At 45.4% G+C, this 17252-nt stretch overlaps 1 protein-coding gene across 5 annotated transcripts in view; it reads left to right on the top strand.

Annotated features, from left to right (window-relative positions):
• FBLN2 (fibulin 2) overlaps window positions 1-17252 on the top strand; it is a 109595-nt gene that overhangs the window by 59111 nt on the left and 33232 nt on the right. The window lies entirely within an intron of this gene.

Below are 17252 nucleotides of genomic sequence, written 5' to 3'. Positions count from 1 at the left end.
GCTCTAGGTGAGGTTTGGGCTGGAGGTTCATTCTCCAGCTCCTGGGTAATGTTGGTGAACTTTCCTTTCCTTTCTGAAGTCAACCTCACCCTCCTATGAGCAAAATGGAACCTGGCGTTCAGTAAAGGGGGCCCTGCAGTGAATATATGACTGGTTGTGCTTGTCTGGGGCTTTCATTACCCAGGTGAAGCCCGTGAAATTGGCACTGCCATGGAGCTGCCCTCCTGTCTCCGGTACCACAGGGTGTAGCTGGGACTTGCTGCACCACAGCCTCTTCACTTTTAATTGACTTCTCCACTTTTTTTCTGGCAGTACTTCAAGCTTCTTAGGTCATATTTGGGTAAAGTTTTCCTTTCCATCCTGAAAGCAGTTTCTAGTATTAAAAGTTGCACATGGATGAGAGTTTTCACTGAATGAATGATGACAGAGAGGGGAGTTTTGGGACAGTGCCATGCTTCATATAGTTCCTGAGATTGTCATGAGGTGGTTACCTAAGCTGTCAGTCTGTTAGGATTACATAACATTTTTAAATTATCTCCTTTCCCAGGGCCAAAAAATGATTCAGTCCTCTTGTATATTGTATTACCTCGAGCTCTTGGTATTTATTACATATGCAATCAAGAAAATAAGAGTCTGAGGCTTGCAGAGATTTATTAGGTAGCATTTAACAGCTCTCTGTTTGCTAGCAATTTGGTTCATCAGAATGAGGAATTTATTTCTGAATTGTCTTTTAATGAGCAGATAAGCAGGTTTCTCTATCACTCTGAAACTGTGGGTTGTCACTTCAGGACTTTGTTTTTACAAATGGAAGTTGTTATCTCTTGGATAGGTATCAGCCTGCTGTGGTAGTTTCCACTGGTTTTAATGGAGCTTGAGTTTAAATACCCCAGCTGAAAGAAGGACAAGAACCTTTCTCTTTAGAGATATTTCTTTTACTGTGTATTTTGTGCTTGATGGAATTTACACAGCCAGAACTAAATGATTTTCAGTTCTGTGAATAGTGACTTTTTACTTGGGTAGATTGTGATAGGACAAGGGGGAATTGTTTTAAACTGAAAAAGAGCAGATTTGGATTTGATATTAGGAAGAAATTGTTCCCTGTTAGGGGATGCCTATGACAATGTAATAACTGGTTTTGGAAGGGCCAAGGCAAACAGAGGTATTACTCTGTGACAAGGATTTATGTGACCAAAACAGAGGATGAGCAACATGATGTTTCTGTGTGGGAAATAAAAGTGGTTTATGAACTGATGGACTAGCTGGGATTTAACTCAGTGCTGCTGAAACACTGTATATGGGCAGCTGAGGTTGTCTGAACAGAAGGAAGGGAACAGAGCAGAGTTGTGAGAGGTGAATTCAGCAGCTGGGCTCTCAGTCCCTCTCTGCTGTGTGTTACAGGTTCCACAGCAGATCAGAGTATCACAGAATTCACAGAATCACTGCGTTGGAAGAGACCTTCAAGATCATTGAGTCCAACCCAGCCCCAACACTCCAACTAAACCCTGGCACCCAGTGCTTTGTTAAACACACCCAGGGATGGGGACCCCACCACCTCCCTGGGCAGCCATTCCAGAGCTTTATCACCTTTATGTAAAAAACTTTTTCTTAATATCCAGCCTATATTTCCCTGGGTGCAGCTTAGGGAGGAGGAAATTCCTCCATTCTGGAGGAAACAGCCACAAGGTGCACCAGGGGAGGTTTAGGTTTGATATTAGGAAAAATTTCTTCATGGAAAGAGTTGTTAGGCATGGGAGCAGGCTGCCCAGGGCAGTGGGGGAGTCACCTGAACATGTTCCAAAGCACGTGTGGAGGTGGCACTTGGGAATGGCTTTGTGGGGAGCAGGGTGGTGCTGGGCTCGTGGCTGGATTTCTCCAGTCTTAATGATTCCATGGTTCATTACCCCAGAGCCTGGAAGCTGCTCTGTGAGATGGGATTTCAAAGCCAGGCAAAGCTGGTGTTCCTCCTCCAGGCTCCAAATGGAACACAGTGTATGAGCCTGGAGGTTGTTTTAGAGATGTGCAGCTCTGTGGGGCATTTCTCTTTCACACACCACGTGGAAGGGGAAAAGCCAGAAGAGCACAGGAGAATCTTTGTGCTGATCCAGTGTGGCCTCCCAACAGCTTTAATTTTGTTTTTTTTGTTGTTTTTTTTTTTTTTTTCTTTCTTTCTTTTTCTAATCAGAATTTACAATTAAAAGTCCATACTGCAAAGCCTGTAGATGACATGTGGGCTGAGGGAGCAGTGAGTAGCAGGGAGTCCTGCACAGGGCTGTGGGAATTGCCTGCACTTTGGCATCCTCAAATGAAAGGTCATTCCTCTTCAGCCAGGAAGGAAAAGGAAAAGCTAATTCTCTCTTCTTCCAGACTGGGAAAGCCACCAGCAATTCATCACACAGGGCTGAAAGCTGCCATGAGGCTCATGGAACAGAGAGTGGGGTGATGGACCCCTGATTCAGCTGTCATTCAGTTTTAAGGCTGCTCTTCCTACAAACAATTGCTGTACACAAAATGACTTACCTCTGGGTCCTGGGTTGTGATGAACAGCATCCATCCCTACAGGTAAAAAACTCACTTCTCTCATTTGCAGTTTGTGAAATCCTATTGGAAATAGGGAAAAAACAAGTATTGGGTTAAGGAGATAGAAATGGGCAAGTAGTTGCAGCTTCCTCTCTGTTTTACAAACACAGGCATATTTGGCAGTGCAAGTTCTCAGATATGTTCAAAGAAATACAGAATAGTGTGTAAAGTGTGGGAGATTTTTTGGTCAATATCCATTTTTTAAGGAAGTCAAAAAGAAGTATAGTAGTAGGTGTAGTTCTTACTTTTTGTTGGCTTCTTGCCAGGGCAATGGTTCTTTTTTTAAAGCCTTTTTGTCCTTCAGTTTACTCCAGTTATAATTTATTTACAAATGTATTCCTCAGGAACGTCATTCAAAAGCCATGTGCAATGAGACAAGACAGATTTTTATTTTTCACCCAGTCAGGTTAAGGTGTAGAAAGTGGATCAAACAGGACACATGGCTGGCCTCTTTCCTTGGTTTTTTCCTCCTCTGCTGGATTAAACTCATAGGTGTGTGGAGGTAAACCCTAACTGAGAGTGCTCATACTTGTGTGGGGGTAAATGCTCAGAGTGCTCATACCTGTGTGAGGGTAAATGCTCAGATGCTCATACCTGTGTGGGGGTAAATCTTAACTGAGAGTGCTCATACCTGTGTGGGGGTAAATGCTCCCTCAGATGCTCATACCTGTGTGAGGGTAAATGCTCCCTCAGAGTGCTCATACCTGTGTGGGGGTAAATGCTCCTTCAGAGTGCTCATACCTGTCTGAGGGTAAATGCTCAGAGTGTTCATATCTGTGTGGGGGTAAATCCTCACTCAGATGCTCATTCCTGTGTGAGGGTAAATGCTGATAGTGTTCATACCTTTGTGGGGGTAAATGCTCCCTCAGATGCTCATGCCTGTGTGGGGGTGGGTAAATGCTCCCCCAGATGCTCATGCCTGTGTGGGAGTGGGTAAATGTTCCTTCAGATGCTCATACCTGTGTGGGGTAAAGGCTCCCTCAGATGCTCATACCTGTGTGGGGGTGGGTAAATGCTCCCTCAGATGCTCATACCTGTGAGCTGGAGCTGGCTGAGCCAGGGCTCAGGGAGGTGAGGATGCTGGTGGACTCTGCCAAATCAGGCAAACGATGGATTCACACAGTCTGCACCCTTCCTGCTCAGCTGGGATGGCTGAGAGGCTCCAGCGTGGAGGGGCTGATCTGCTGGAGGAGCAGTGTGGGCTGCTCAGGGGCCCTGCAGTGTCCCCGGGCCTGGCAGGGGCTGGGCTCTGCCCTGGGACCAGCACTGGGAGCCATTCCAGGCTGGAGGGCCATCCCAGGCCCCGGGTGTGTCCGGCTATGCTGCTCCAGGGAATTTTGGCACTGCTGTGCAGAGCTGTGGCTGCAGCCTCCCCTCCCTGTGGCCTGGACCAGCCAGGCTTCTGGCACGAGGCTTTTGGCACGAGGGCTGGCAGCAGGAGTGACGTGGAGCAGAGCTCCAGCGGGACCTTTGGCCTGGCTGGCTGCAGGAACAGGCCCTCCCTGCTGCTGCCACAGCCCAGGGCACATCAGCCCTGCCACACTCTTGTCTTTTGCCATCATCCCTTTGCCATCACCCTGCATTCCTCAAATCCTGCCAGCTACAGAGAGAAAATGAATGTGGGTTTTGGGGTAGTGGCTGGACTTGATGATCTTGAAGGTCTCCTCCAACCAAAATGATTCTGTGATTCTGTAAAACATGAAAAATCACCTTTTTCATAGATGGGGAAGAAGGTTTGGAAGGGGGAATTTGTATTGTACCAGCTCTGGTAAGTGAAGATTACCACTATTAAGAGATAAAACAGTTAAAAACATATCAAAAATGCATGTTGGCTTGGGTCCTGCTTTGAAAAAGAAAAAAAGTGTTCTGTGATGTGTGATGGACCCATTTGTTTATCTGAGGTGAAAAAGGAAGGAAGAAGTCATCTGAGATCTGTCTGATGTGAAGATGACCTGAGCTGTGCTGTACATATCTTTAGAGATGGGAATATCTTTAGAGATACATCTTGCTAGCAGCCAAGGCATTTCTTAAGGTATTGAGATTTTCAAGATGTGCATAGGGAGAGATTATTGTGAGTTAGACTGCTGGGATTTAAATTATGGCCATGTTGAAGGGAAAGCCTCCTCAGCTTGAAGCCATTTAAATTGATGTCAGGTCAGTCTGTCCTCAGAATTTAAAGTAATAAAATTGTTGTTAGAAAAGTGGATGCATTGCAGTGTAGAAGAATCAGGACAGGCTGGGCATTTGTGGAGGTGTGGCTGGAGTTGTACCTGCAATCAGCAATTAAAACAATTATCAGTGATTATAGCTCAGTAGAATGCCAGATCCCTTGCATTCCTTCAGCAGGGCTGGTGCTGGATGGTGCTGGGTACACAGTTCCTAAATTCAGTTTGCATCTTGTTTCTGTGCACCAAACTGGATTGGGAAAATACTACATCAAGAGTTTGAAAGGTTGAGTCTTTTACCAAACATCACTGGGTGTCAGGCAAACATATCAAATTTAATTGACTTTTTGAACATACCAAGTGTTTTGGAGCTATTCTGTGGAAGTAGCATTTGGAAAGTTTTACCTGTCCATGGTGTTTCAGTTGGATCTGCATGGTGCTGGCAGAGAACAGGACAGTTTGGGCTTTTGGGGTGATTTTGTTTGAAGGCAGTTGCTGATTCTTGGGAACTGATGTAACCTTCTGTGTTTAAATGCCAGTGTGTTTTCCTCATTTGCAGTTGGTTTTTATGTACCAAGTCTACTGTACAGAGGTTTGCAAAAAAAACAAAACCCTTTTTATGACTAATTCTCAGTGACAGTCAATGTCATTGAGCCTGTTTGTGTCATTGTAAATTGGCATGAAGCCTTGGAAAGCTGGAAGTGGCTAAGCAGTTTTTCCACTCAGGTAATTAGGGAACTATAACATGGAAACTTTGGTAGAGATAAAAGGCTGTGGAAAGCAGAACTGTATTTAGGAGGCTTCTTTTCACTCTGTTCAGTATTGAACATTACTTCCTAAAAATTAACTTTCCTCTACGAATCAAGCCCCTGAAGTAGTGCTGGTCATAACTTTAACAGATGATGGTGAGGAAAAGTAATTAGCGTTCAGTCAGAAATGGTTACACTGTGTGAGGCAGCGGTGCTTTACACTGCGTGCACTGTAAATTTAAGTCATTTTAACATTGCTGGGAATTCATGAAGCTCTGAACTCAGATTTCCATGTTCTCTCAGGTTCCTGAAATGTTAACTCTTGGGTTGTGGTGCCAGTCAGTTCCTGTGCTGACAGTGGCAATTAGGAGTCATTGAGAAGTCACTGAGCCTCTGCACAGGAATGACATCTGTTCCAATTGCATGGATTCAGTGCAAATGTCACATTACCCTGATTCCATCCCTGGCTCCAGGGGCTGCACGCAGCAATGGTGCAGTGGGGTGCTGCAGCACAGACACAGCACGGGCAGGTGCTGCCAGCAGGACAGGGATCTGCTCTGAAACAGGACAGGGATCTGCTCTGAAATGGGATAGGGATCTGCTCTGAGACAGGATAGGGATCTGCTCTGAAATTGGATAGGGATCTGCTCTGAAATGGGATAGGGATCTGCTCTGAGACAGGACAAGGGATCTGCTCTGACACAGGACAGGGATCTGCTCTGAAACAGGACAAGGGATCTGCTCTGAAACGGGACAGTGATTTGCTCTGAAATGGGATAGGGATCTGCTCTGAAACAGGATAAGGGATCTGCTCTGAAATGGGACAGGGATCTGCTCTGACACAGGATAGGAATCTGCTCTGACACAGAACAGGGATGTGCTCTCCAACAGCTTTGGGATCTGCTCTGAAACAGGATAAGGGATCTGCTCTGAAATGGGACAGGGATCTGCTCTGACTCAGGACAGGGATCTGCTCTGACACAGGATAGGGATCTGCTCTGACACAGAACAGGGATGTGCTCTCCAACAGCATTGGGATCTGCTCTGAAACAGGATAAGGGATCTGCTCTGAAATGGGACAGGGATCTGCTCTGAAACAGGACAAGGGATCTGCTCTGAAATGGGACAGGGATTTGCTCTGAAATGGGATAGGGATCTGTTCTGAGACAGGACAGGGATCTGCTCTCCAGCAGGATAAGGAATCTGCTCTGAGACAGGATAGGGATCTGCTCTGACACAGGATAATGGATCTGCTCTTCCCCAGTCCCTGTGGAACACAAACTCAGGGTTAATGGCACTTGGAGAGCACTCTGAGCTCTGGTCCTGACTGAAAGCAGAACCTCTGCCGAGTCAGCGAGTGCATGTGCACAGAGGTTTGGGGCTGAAAAAGGCAGACTGGGTGAGAAATGTAGCACCAGTAGTGGTGGCTTTGCTGGATTGTTGTTTTGTGTCCTAACTTGGAGGGAAATTGATTTGTTTATTTTTTGGGTTTTGGGTTTTTGTTTTTTTTTTTTTTGTTGGAGATTTTCTGAAGAGATGTGGGAAAAGAGATAGGGTTTGAGGGGGAGATAAGGAAAAAGGGTCAAGAAAAATTGGGGTAATTTGTGCAGGTAGGAAAGGGAGAAGACTAAGGGACTCTAGAGAGGACTAGAGAGGAAAAGCAGTACTGAAACAAGAAAACCTTCAAGGGTGAGACTGCAGGACTCCAGCTGGATGCAGATGAGACTGCTAGTGCTGTAAGGCTGCTGTAGTTACTCCTGTCTGTCCCAGCAGCTGGGTCACTGCTGCTTCTGTCACTGTGAGGCCATGCCTGGGTGACAGCCCTGCCTCTGCTCCTGCAATATGCCTCACACAGGAAGATTGAAGAGAGGGGTCCTAACCTGGAAGATGTGGATGGCACTTTTCTGTTATTGAAAACAGAATATTCATAATTTTTGTGAGAGCTTTTGTAACAAATTGCCTAGAAAGCTTGTGATCCCAATGGGGTTTGTACTGGCTTTTGTCAGATAGCCAATCTTTCACTATAATGTGGTTACAGCACATTTTACTTGAGTTTATAAACAAACAACTCCTCCCTAAAAGCAGCCTTGCCAATACACTCTGTTGGTGGTCCCAATCCTTGCAGAAGGGATTGTGCTCCCAGCTCTTGTGCCCCAGCTCTGGAGCAGCCCCTGCCTGGCAACTTCAGCCTTTAACTGTGCTGCTGTTACAGGAAAACCTTCTCCCATGACGTTGTGCTGAGCATCCGAGCCACAGGGACAGCTAGACCTCAGAAAGCTTTATCTTATCTATGGGAAGGAGTGGAAAATATCTTTCAAATCAAAATCTATCTTAGATACCTGCAGCTTGTGCTGGTTGGGTCAGTGGCCTTCCAGAGTGTTGGAAATGTTGAGATTTTACTTCAAATTGTTATAAGGAGTCACCTGCAGGATGTGCTGCTGGCTTTGTCAGAGCCCCTTCCAGGACAAGAGGACTTTTGGGAGGTTAATAGGAAGAAACTGCATCTGAAGAGGAAAACGAGGGGATGCCACTGGCACTTTACTGAGATCATGGGTTTGCTTGTCAGTGCTCCCTAGTGTTGTATCTTGCTTTTAAAGATACATTTCACATCCATTTGTGGTTGCAGACATAGCAGAGAAAGGTGTAGCTGCTGAACCCAAGCAAAAACAAAATAGATCTCAGCAGCAAGAAGTCAAAATTGTAACAATGGCTGGAGAGAGCAAATAGTATGCAGAGTCCTGCCTCTATCAAGTAGTTTATAACAGACTTGTTTCTATGGAGTAGTTTAGGAAAGACCTATTTTGTGTTATTGAATTAAATTCTGAGAAAAATGTGAGGTATTCTGGCCTTCCTCAGTGTTGTGCTTGTGTGTGTGGGTGTGCAAAAGTTGGTGGTGCTCCAAGCCCTCTCAGGCACCCAGAGCCCAGTGTTCCAACCACTTCTATCCCTCCCCCTGGCTGATGACTCAGCAAGTTATTGTCTTTTTCCACAATGTCCAGACTTGTCTGCCTTTAAGAGTCCAGACACTTTGTTCCTTTTTTGTTGCTGCGTCACCACAAAGGGCCTCATATGGATCTTGTTTTCAACAGCCCCTGGGCAGCACCAAGGCTTTACTCTCATCACGAGTTGTTTCTAACCTGGGTAAAAACCTTCAAAATTCAACCATCCTGATATTTTGATCATTCACTTATAATTTGCACAAGTGCTGTGTGGGAATGGATGTTCCCAGAGTGTGGTTAAATATTGAAAAAGATAGAAACTGAGAAGTGCACTCTGCTTATTTACACACAAGTAATAAAGACTGGGGTTTTTTGGAAAAGCATTGATGAAGTGGTATGTGAAGTTCTGCCTCTTTTAATATTTTCCTTTACTCTGTTTTAGGTGTCTCTTGCAGAAAGTAACAGTAATGAGTTTTGTGGGAGAGATGAAGACTCCTCCACCCTTCATTAGAATTTGCTGCCTTATCCCAAATGCTCCAAAACACATTTAAATCACATAGTTGGAGCTTTTCACAAGTCAATGCCTTTTCTCTCTCTTCATCTCTGATTCCAAACTGGAATGTGATTGGGAATGTAAATTCCTTTACAAGTGGCTGCAGCCTGTGTTGTCCAAGTAGGAAATGTGAGCCAGAGTGCACTGCAGGAGATGGAGCTGCAGCTGGGGTTTAGCTTGTGCCTCTTTAGGCTGTGCAAGTGGGGTGTGGAGCCTGCCCCAGAGCAGATTTGTCTGTCTCTGGCTGCTCAGGAGCAGCAGGAGGAACATGAGCAGAGCCTGATGCCAGCCTGATGGCTGCAGTGGTGGGTACATGGGGAGGGAGAGGGACTGGGGCTGTCCCTGCAGCTGGAGCAGCTTCTGTAGAGAACAGGCTGAAATACTGATCCAGAACAGGCTGATCTGCCCACAGCATCCTGCTGATTGTTTCATGCTTTGCACATGCAGCTGTTGCCTGTTGGCTGCTCCCTGCAGGAATCGCTGTCCCACCCGTTCTTGCTGTGCCTCGGCAGGGCTGGGGTCAGCAGCGGCCATCAGCAGCTCCATCAGTACTGCTGCACTAAGGACTGGCCTAAATATTAATATATTGATATTTACTCCATGTATAAACAACCCCAGGCTGCACTGGAGCTGCTCAGCCTGGAGAAAAGGAAGCTCAGGAAGAACCTTCTGTTTCTCCACAATTCCAAGACAGGAGGGCTCGGGCTCTGCTCACAGGGAACAAGGGGAGATGGCCTCAAGCTGTGCCAGGGAGGTTTGGATTGGATATTAGGGAAAATTTTCTTGGTGGAGAGGGTTGTCAAGCATTGGAAAAGGCTGCCCAGGGCAGTGGTGGAGTCCCTGCCCATGGAAGTGTTCCAAAACAGGTGTGGATGCAGCACATGAGACGTGGCTTAGTGGTGGTGCTGCTGGCCTGATGGCTGGACTTGATCTCAGGTCTTTTCCACAGAAACCTTAAGGATTCTCTGATTCTGCATTCAAGGGCCTTGTGCTTGAATTTGGTAAAGGAGCAGGCGGTGCCTGTGGGATTCCATGGGCATGGGGTCAAACCCCAGCTTTAGGTGAAAACAACCACTTCTGCCATAGTTTACAATTATTTTCAAGTGTTACCTTGCTTGAAAGTGACTTCAGTAGCAGTGCTGGCAGGTATTCCAGGAGTGTCATTTATCCTGATGAACACATACGTGAGGTACTCACTACTTTTAATTAGGAAGATAGAATTGAAACAAAAGTAGGAATTTTGAGTGTGATCTGGGTGGTGTAGGTTTTTCACCGGCAGAAAGGACTTTGGGAATTGAGCAGTTCATGTGGATGTGTTTCTCTTGGTGTGCTGTGGGGTTACACTGAGCTGGAGGCAAAGTCTGAAGTGGGAATGAGCAAAATGGTTCACCCAATCCCTGCTGTGTGAAACCACAGTAACAGCATCAAACAAGGTGCTTCATTTAGAAGTTAAAAAGTCCATTTGCCTAATTTGTACCCCAAACCATTACTTTCTTAGGGAACTAAACCCTCTTCTTTCCAGACATCTGTGGTTGAGGCCATGCTGCGTGGCAAAGGGGAGATTTCCTGCTGTGCTTCCTGCTAGGGCTGCTAAATTCCCCTGCAACAATCTAAACATCATTATCAGCCCATTCAAATTAGTATTTCCTCCTACTTCTGTAAGGGATAAAAGGAGGTTTGTTTCCTTGCTGTTGATTTAAGTGTCCCACTGAAATTCCTTCACAATAACTGCTCTGGCACTGGGTGCATCCTTGAGAGTTTAAATCTCCTTGGGGTTAGTGGATCAAGGCAGAACTGGGAGCCATCAGCTCTTCCAGCCTGTCATTAATCCAGGAAATGCCCTGGGCCACAATCAATACTGATGGAATTCTTGCCCAAACCCTGATTACAAAACTTCATAAAGGAGAGCCCGAGGAGAGATCTCTTCAGAACATCATCGTAAAATAAGGAACAATGTAATTGATGATTATAAACCTGACAAGGACCAGCAAGGAATCCTGGAAGGTTCCCAAATAAGGAGATGGAGCTCCACAACAGCTCTTCTGTTCAGTTTAAGCACCCCTGCTCCCTAATTAGAAGCTCAGTGAAATTCAGAGGTTTCCTTCCTCTGCTATTCAGAATCCTTTTGTCAACAGCCCTCAGCCCAACAGAGCTGGAGGGCACATTCTTGGTCAGGAGCACTCCTGGGGCTGTTCAGGTCAGGGGCTGCTGCTGTCATGTCCTCTCCTCTCTGTGCTTGCCTTCTGCAGGTGTGCAGGCTGGTGCTGTGGTGAGAGCTGTGCTGAGCAATGTGGCAGAGCAAACAAGCTGGCACCAGCAGCTGAGCTGAGCCGGGGGTGAATCTGCCCCGTTTTCAGTGATGTTCTGAACAGGGATGAACACCCAGTTCACTCTGATGAATTTTACAGTTTTTCTACTTCGGGTGAATTGGTCATGAGGAAGATAAAAATCTTGGTTTCCTCCTCCTGAGTGGATTTGAGACTTTGTCCGTGAACAGTTTCTGAGTGGGTTCTCCTGGGAGGCGATGAGGCTGTGTATTTTTAGCCTGTTCTGTGTGTGCTGAACTGGTGGAAGCAGACTGAGCACTGGGCAGGTGCTGGGGATTTTCTTTTCAGTTGCCAGAGTTACAAAACTCAGAACCCTAAAGGCTCACAACAGCAGCCTTTAGGATGTTTGACCTTTGGGGTTGGCTTCATGGAGCATCCATGAGCAGTTCCCCATCCCCTGTTAGCCCTGCTAGGGGGTGCACAGTGCAGTCTGTGCCACAGCAAGTCAGATATAAATGTACAATCCTCCTTCAGGCTTCCAACAAAAATACAATTTCCATGTGCTTGGTGTGAGAATGAATAATGTATTTATATAGATTGCATGATTAAAGTATGTGTAGTGGTTTTAGGCAATTGGGCTTTAAAATGTCACAGTAACTTGGCTTGTCCTTGATCAACACTCCCAGTCCAGAACAAAGACCTTTTTCACTGCTAAACTTTTAATATTTAAAGCAGAAACGTGTCTTAATGGATGGCTGTGCCTACCACTGCAGTGTGGGGGTGTGAATGGGTAATGGTGAAATGAATGCATTTTTTTCTGTAGGTAAGCAGTCAGACATAGGGGGAACATATATTCTGAATGAAGGTCTTACACACACATCTATTTGCTGCTTTATGTTTGTTTGCCTTTATATTTTTTTAAGACAAAGGAATACTGGTTTTTGTAATTTAGTTACCATTACAACCTCAGCTCAGTTTGTAATTGGTTAAGAACATCCTGGAAGTGCTTGGCTTACTCAGTGTTGGAGTTGCAGCAGATTTAGTGATCCTGCCTAATTTTCCCAAGTGCTGTGACAGGCAGTCCCTGACTACATTCCCTGATAAACAATACTCCTCTGAATTTTAACTTGAAAATTAAACAGGGCTGGTGGAAGTGCTTTGGAGAATGGAGCCTACCTAGCCACAAAACAGATCATGCAAAGAGCTTGCTCTCCCCAAGATAAAATTCTTCAGACAGGAATTACAGGGATAATCGGAACCAGGCTTTCCAAAGCCACAGCTCTTTTGAAAGTTAATAGCCAGCATAAATATACTCTGTGCAATATCTGGGGAAGGAGTGTTGAGGGGGGAAATACAGCCAAGACTGAAGGGCTGAAGGGCAAGAAACATTCTGCCTGCTCTGAGTTATCATTGAACTGATGGAAGGATGATTGTGCATGAACTGTTCTGCCTCAAACTCTGGGGCAGAAGGATACAGCAAAATGAGACATTCTGCAAGGCAGGCAGAGCAATTGCTTGGGTTTGTAGCTGGTGAAAAGGGTTAAAGAATTTATTTAGTTGCCCCCCCTACTTCTTTCAACCTGGATCCAATAAAGGATGCTGTCATGAAAACCTTAAAGACCAAACATTGTCTAAATTATCTGGCCTCTGCCACAGGTAATACAAGTTTTGACTTACAAGGATTATCCAGAACTAAAGCCTGAGGGAGTATTAGGTTGCTATTCATTGACACTTTGAACAAAATCTGCCAAACAAGCCTGGCTGAGGCTATGTTGATGTATGTCTCCACTGTATGGTGCACAGCAAAATGAATGTTCAGCTTGGGTTATCCAGTTTTCATTGTGCCTTGGGGCAGACACAACTCTCTATGTTTTGCCAAGCAAGCCAGCATAAGGAATTTATGAAAAAAAGAGTAATGTAGGAAACAGAATGTTTTCATGTTGAAATGGAAAGCAGATGCTTCCCAAAGAGTGAAGGCAATATAACAGGAACTTGTCCTGGATGAGTGGTGGGATGGATTCCCAAAGAGACGTGGGTACCTTCAGAGGATGGAGGAGAGCACAGAAAAACACTTTGCTGCATGAGGTTTGAAATGAAGGCAGATTGCTCCAAGTGTGATGGACCTCCCTTGCCCTGCTGTGGTGATGGCATGGCAGGCAGGAATGGAAGAGCGTGGTGGAAAAGGATCAGGCACTGAACTGAATCCAAGGGGTGTGTGCTGAGTGCTCGGCTCAGCCTGCATTTCTCCTGCAATCTGCTTTTCCATCATTTCCAAGGAGAGAAGCCTCAAAGGCTGAGGAGAGCACGTGGGTTAGTGCCCCATCCTGAGCAGTGAGCTGACTGTGGTTTGGTCATGGAAACGCTCCAGCACTGCCCTCATTTCAGGGAGATTTAGAGTCAGACACGTCCTGAGCACTGCGGCTCTTGGAGGAGCCTGCAGGAACCTGCACAGAGCAAAACCCTCTGCTCATTTATCTGGGAACAGCTCCTGGGAGAGCTTAACCAGCCCCAGTGACGTAAGTGATAGCTCAGTTTGGAGTGAAAGCAGCTGGCTTTGGGGCTCTGCTGTCATTCTCCCCTGCCCTGCCTTTGCCAAGATAAATGTTCCTCTCCTCTTTACCTTACTCATTAAAACGTCTTCCCAGCCATCCCAGATAAACCAAGTTGAGAACATGTTACAGTGCACACCTAGATTGTGAAATTCAAGGAGGGAGTTTAATAAAGCCTCTCAGGCTGTTGATAAGATAGGAAATGACAACCTGTTAAGGGGTAAAGCTACAGTACTTTATTATTTATTTATTAGAGCTTTAAATGGTGAAGAGATTGGAGCAGAAAAAAAGACCCACTGGAAACAGTTATTTTTCAGTATTTTAAGAACCCTCCCAAGTTGTCCTGCGAGGCTTTTGTCATTATTTTTTATAAGGTATTGCTGTATGTTTTCAGGCAGTTATTTGATAAGGAAGTACAACTTATTTTTCTCCAGTTCTTGTTAAGTGTATGTGCTGGGTGCAAGTGTAAATACTATAGGTTTGGAGAAGATAAACTACTTTCTTCAGGTGTAGGAGTGGAAGTTCCATCATAACAGAAAGAGCTCAGCTCAGTTTGGTAGTGTTCCCTTTGCCTCTCTCCCATGTGAGTGCTGATCCAGCAATTAACAGCTGGAATTAAAGCCAGCAGGGAAGAGATGTGGGTGCCTGGGGCTGGCAGTGCCCTGCCCAACACTCTGATCCTCCTGGTGGTTCTTGCAGTACTCTGCCTTTCCCTGGTTTATAGATAGTTGGTGTTGGTGTTAATACCAGTTTTGAGCTTCACCTCTGCCTGAAGTCAAGGGATTCTGTCCAGGCCCCTGCTCTGTGTCTGCCTCACTTGGGTCTCTCTGTAGTTGAAGTTGCTGTCTGAGACTCCTCAATGTCACGGCTCCTGGAATAATTTTAGTGGAAAGGGAATTAATTGTCCACTCGTGCGTGGGAGGCCTGGGTGGGTTGGTTGTGTGGTGGGTCAGCCCTTGCTGCTCCCATCATGTGAGGAGCCGCAGACTTACAGAACAGTTTGTGTGCAAAGGGATTTAAAGCCCATCCAGTGCCACCCCTGCCATGGCAGGGACACCTCCCACTGTCCCAGGTGCTCCCAGCCCTCTCAAGCCTGGCCTTGGGCACCGCCAGGGATCCAGGGGCAGCCACAGGTGCTCTGGGCACCCTGTGCCAGCGCTTTATCGGGCTCAGTGAGGAAATGCTGATGTCCTAAGGTTTGTCTGCGTCTGTACTGAGACTAAAGAACCGCTTAGAAGGGAATGATGGATAAAGCTGCTGACAGCTCAGTCAGGAGTGCTGCCTCCGAGAATGGGCATTTGCATAACAGGAGTTATTCAATCGATGCAAATGCTCTGCAGAGCTGCAGACCCGAAGTGAGAATGGGAGGAAGCAAATTGGAGGTGTTAAAGGTGTGAAATGGTCTGAGTGGAAATTCAGGTGAAGCTGAAATCAGGAGAACTTCAGCATCAAGAAAGCTCTGGCAAGAAACTGAGATACTCCATCCCTTCTTGACCTTCTAGAGCTGGCTGATGATTTATCCCTCTGGAAACATAATTTGTGAACACTGGGAAGGAAAAAAAGGGAGGAAAGTTTATGAAAATCCACTTTGTCTCCTTTGCTGCTTTAACAAACCTATGGTTCACTGTGACAGTGTCAGGAAATAATTTAGTAGCCTTTAACTGTGTGTTTTTCTCAGTTTGAGCTTCAACTAAACTTTTTAAAATACACCCACCCACGGCAGATTTTTGTAGCTGAAATTCTTAACCTGTAAAAGCTGTGTGGATTTTGTGTGACCATGGAAAACCTGGATGTGTCCCTGGGTCAGCTTGAGGCCATCTGGCTGCTGCTCAGGGCTGGATCAGGCACTGAGACAACCTTAAAGCACAGGCAGGGAAGGGTTAAAACTCTCGGAAGGAAAAGTGTTATTTAAAATACTTGAATTAACTTCTAAGTGTCTTTAAAAGACAATACCAGTTTTTGAGATTAGGCCAAAATGTTCTGTAGTTCACCTCTTTAGGCTGATGCAGAGTGATAATTGCAGGAGGTGAGTGTCTGAATTGCAAACAAGTGAGGAAACTGCTGCTGTTTTCTAGTGCAGCCTTCACTTTTTTTTTCCTTTGTGAAGACATCTATAAATAGCAAATTATCTATTAGCAGGTGGGTTGTGAAGTGACTTTATCTTTAAACATTCACACAGTATATATAGAAAAACAAACAGGGATCACAGAGTTCTCAAACAAAATTACTTTGTTTTCCATAAGCAGATGCAAATCTGCTTCTGAATCTGCTAATATCATGGAAGCCCCGAATAAACAAAGCTCTGTTTGAATGTTTTTGTATTTCAAAGTCTGTTACACACAGAGCTGAAAAATCTCTACCCAGCATAGAAGCTCTGTGATCCCCAGTCCTGTGCATGTATTTAGTTGTATATATTTGTTCTCCCTAATGGAGAATTAAAATATCATAAATCTATGCTAATATCTCTGAGTCCTATTATGAGTTATTCCAGGTTCTTTTAAATTCCTGATGAAGATAAAAAGCAGTAGTTTGTTTATTTGATGATAACTTCATTCTGGGTTTAATTATTCATAAGATCACAGCAAAGGCAATCTATTTTGCAAATATGACTGTTTAATAGTATGGCACTTCAGTAGAGCAAGCTGATATTGAATCCTCAGTGAGGAATGAGTAACTCGCTTTTAGTTGAATTATAAATCATGTAGATTACTGCAGTGTAGATAGTTAAATTCTGCTCTATTCTCATGTTCCAGCAAGAGCAACAAATGTATTGCAGCCCTTGGTAAAATGAATGGAGTTTCCACCGAGGGAGTGAATTAGAACTATGTTAAAATTTCACTGTTTTATAGCAATGTGTTGTAATTATCTGGTACTGGATATATTTCCTGCCAGTTTAACTGCATAGATCAACCCTCCAATGTCACAGAGCAGCTCTTACACCTAATAGAGCTCTCAGGACTCAAGTATATTTTAAGGCAGTTAATGTGTTGTGTAAAACGAGAGCATTGCATAGCCTGGGGGCCATGTGCAGATTGTTGTGGTGCCACTGCCCCGTGTGTGAGTGGGAGCAGGGCAGGGTGGGGGGACACAAATGGCTTTGGTCATTAACCCCTGCACCTGCAGGGCTGCTTTGGGCTGTTCCTGCCCCAAGGCTTGAAGAGAACAAAGTGCCCCAAGTCTGTGCAGTAGGTGCAGAGGATCCAGCAAATCCCATTTCACTGCAACTGCACATTTACATCTTGGGTGTAAACCCACAGAATCAAATGTGGGAGCCAGAGCAGCATTCTCCATGTCCATCTCTCTTACTGCATCTTAGTGCCAGTGTAACAGTCAGAGTTATGGCTCCCAGACCCTTTTCACTGTATTTTTAAGCCAGCTGAACCATACAAGGCTGGGGCACTCTGTGCTAACCCAGCCTGTGTAGTGAGAGCACTGTTACAGCAGCATAAGGAC

The sequence above is a fragment of the Zonotrichia leucophrys genome, chromosome 12 (genome assembly GCF_028769735.1).
Source record: "Zonotrichia leucophrys gambelii isolate GWCS_2022_RI chromosome 12, RI_Zleu_2.0, whole genome shotgun sequence".
NCBI classification, from domain to species: domain Eukaryota; kingdom Metazoa; phylum Chordata; class Aves; order Passeriformes; family Passerellidae; genus Zonotrichia; species Zonotrichia leucophrys.
This window is presented reverse-complemented; position numbering and strand designations above follow the sequence as displayed.